Source organism: Crocuta crocuta, unplaced genomic scaffold, assembly GCF_008692635.1.
Source record: "Crocuta crocuta isolate KB4526 unplaced genomic scaffold, BGI_CrCroc_1.0 scaffold303, whole genome shotgun sequence".
In the NCBI taxonomy this organism is placed as follows: domain Eukaryota; kingdom Metazoa; phylum Chordata; class Mammalia; order Carnivora; family Hyaenidae; genus Crocuta; species Crocuta crocuta.
In genome coordinates, this window is record NW_027528276.1 from 3,375,387 (window position 1) to 3,377,695 (window position 2,309).

The 2,309-nt window shown below is 55.0% G+C and overlaps 1 long non-coding RNA gene across 1 annotated transcript in view; it reads right to left on the bottom strand.

The window, feature by feature from the left end:
- The window catches only part of LOC144222653 (uncharacterized), a 9,928-nt gene extending 7,983 nt beyond the window's left edge, over positions 1-1,945 (bottom strand). Inside the window, exons 1-3 of the long non-coding RNA XR_013332455.1 lie at positions 1,885-1,945; positions 1,257-1,380; positions 36-188 (exon numbers count right to left, since the gene is read on the bottom strand). This is a non-coding gene — a long non-coding RNA (uncharacterized LOC144222653). The remainder of the gene's footprint in view (positions 1-35; positions 189-1,256; positions 1,381-1,884) is intronic.
- Positions 1,946-2,309: the final 364 nt, after the last annotated feature.

A 2,309-nucleotide genomic window follows, 5' to 3' on the forward strand; every position in this document is an offset into this window, starting at 1 on the left:
CCCTGCCCGCCAGATGAGTCCAGCTCCTCTGTTACCTGCTGTCAAAGCCCGGAGCTTCCTTGCATGGCACTTGGCATAGTTCATCATCACACATGGATATGCACAGTTATTTGACGACGGTCAGCCTCCCCTCCTAGACCTGCTGCTTCAGAGCTTGGGGACCCAAGGCTATGAGGCTCATCCAGCACCTAGCGCCATGCACAGAGTAAGTTTTATAAATATGTGTCCGATGCTGAAATGAATAAGCGAACGCAACAACAAGCCTTTTCAAATGCAAGGTCGCAACACCTCAGACCCCTTCCTTGACCTTGTAGACTTACCACAGCTCCAGCCCTGCTCTGCCTCCAGGGCCTCAGCCCTCTGGCTCTCCCTGCTCTGGAGCCGACCTGGAGTCCAGAACAGCTACCTCTTTCTTCAGCAGTGACACTCAGGGCCTCTCTCCTGGAGGGCGGGCAGGTTCCCCAACTTTCGTGTCTATCAATTAACATCCAGCTATTCCAAAGGGTCTTCAGGCCAGCGACCCCTTTCTCTTCTTCCATCTGCCATCTCAGCACCTTCTGTCTATTCCTATACACCCTTGACTCAGGCCTCCAATCCCTTTGGAAAAATATTTACATTTCTGCCCATCTTTTGGGGACTTCGCCTGTCTCTCTAATAAATAGAACATGAGCCTTGCCTAGTGCCCAGCCCTGGGGGCAGAACTGGGGGGAGGTCACAGGGAGCGCCGCCGCTCTTGCTTGCTGTCTGCTGTCAGAGTGCCCCTCCCACGCAGCCCTGACCCCCACTCCTCTGTGCCTTCCCCTCGTCAAATCTGCGGCCACCACCTCCTGGAGACCAGCTGCCTGGCTTCCAGACCAGAGCGGGCCCAAGGGGTTGATTAGCATATTATTGTGGGGAAGGAAGTCTGGAGTAATCATTTTTCCTATTGACACTAAATAACATTACCTGAAGGCTCCCCCACCCCTCCAGAGGCCAAAAGCAGCCAGAGAAAGGAGAACCACTGGTCTCTCTCTTCTCTGCCTCCCTCCCCAACTCTGGTCACCCCTCCTCTTCTTTCTTGTTCTTTCGCTCTCAGTTTTCCTAGTACCTAGTACCCTGCCCACCTCCCCTCTCCTCAGATGCTCCTCTGCTGTTCTCTCCTCCAACACCCCTGCCCCCCCTCTCTGCCTCCGTCCCTCCTCCTCCCTCTCTCAGCCTCCCTCCATCCTTCCCTCTGTCTCTTTCTTTCTCTCCACCCCTTGCTCTCTCCACCTTACCTCCCTTTTTAAGAAGAATGCAAACTTAGAAGTCGTCAAGGAAAATCTGACCCCCTCCTAAAACCGCCTGTGCCTCCCGTACAGCTGGGGGCGCCTTCACTGGGATGCTTTTGCTTTGGTCCGCCTGGAAAGCCATCAGAATGACAAATCTTAGGACAAATTACTGATTTCTCATCTAATTTACATCCAATTAGTGTGAGTGAAATGAATCATGTGGTCAGCCCCTCAGGGGAAACATTGAGATAACAAATGCCCAGGGCTTCTTTCCTAGGGAACTGCTGGGCCCTTGGGGAAGCCCATGATTTACCCCTCGGGTCAGAGGCTCCCTCCCTTCCCCCAGGCAGGTTACCAGGCCCATAGATCAACCCTGCCCCCTCCCTGCCTCCGGGGCAGGCAGGAGGGAGCTCAGGCTGGGAGGGGGGGCGGGGGAGAATGGGTGGGTGAGGACCAGATCTTCTGTTGATCCACAATCTTTGAGTTCCGTGTCAGATAAGAGTGCAGTGCTGAGTTTTTGCAGCAAATGCTAAGTCTCAGACTTGAGGCCCTCAGGCAAGCAGTCACCACTGCCCCTCACGAGGCAGGTGGCCCAAGGCTCCCGTGATCCTAACTGGCATTTGCTGCCACTCACCAAGTGCCAGCCCTGCATTCAGTACTTTGTGGCCTTGTGGCTCTTGACCCTCACCACAAAGTATCTCAGAGGCAGGTACCGACTGTGAGGTCCTCTACTCTGTAGGGAGGAAAATTGAGGCTCAGAGACGCCCTATTCAAGGTTATCAGTCAACAAGATACAGGGCTGAGGGTTCTGAACACTAGTGGTGTGATGCCAGAGTCCAGGCGCCGAACCACGGTGCTCTGCCGGCTGCGTCCCTTTGGCAGAGGAGAAAACTGAGGCTAAGAGGGATGAAGTCACTGGCACCACGGGAATTTCAAGGACAGTGGGAATCCTCTATGTGCTGCTCAGGGCAGGGATGGAGCGCCTCTGAGGGCGGGCAGGTGGAAACCACTTCCGGGAGGGAGTGAGGACAGGGGGGAAACCACTTCCGGGGGCGAGTG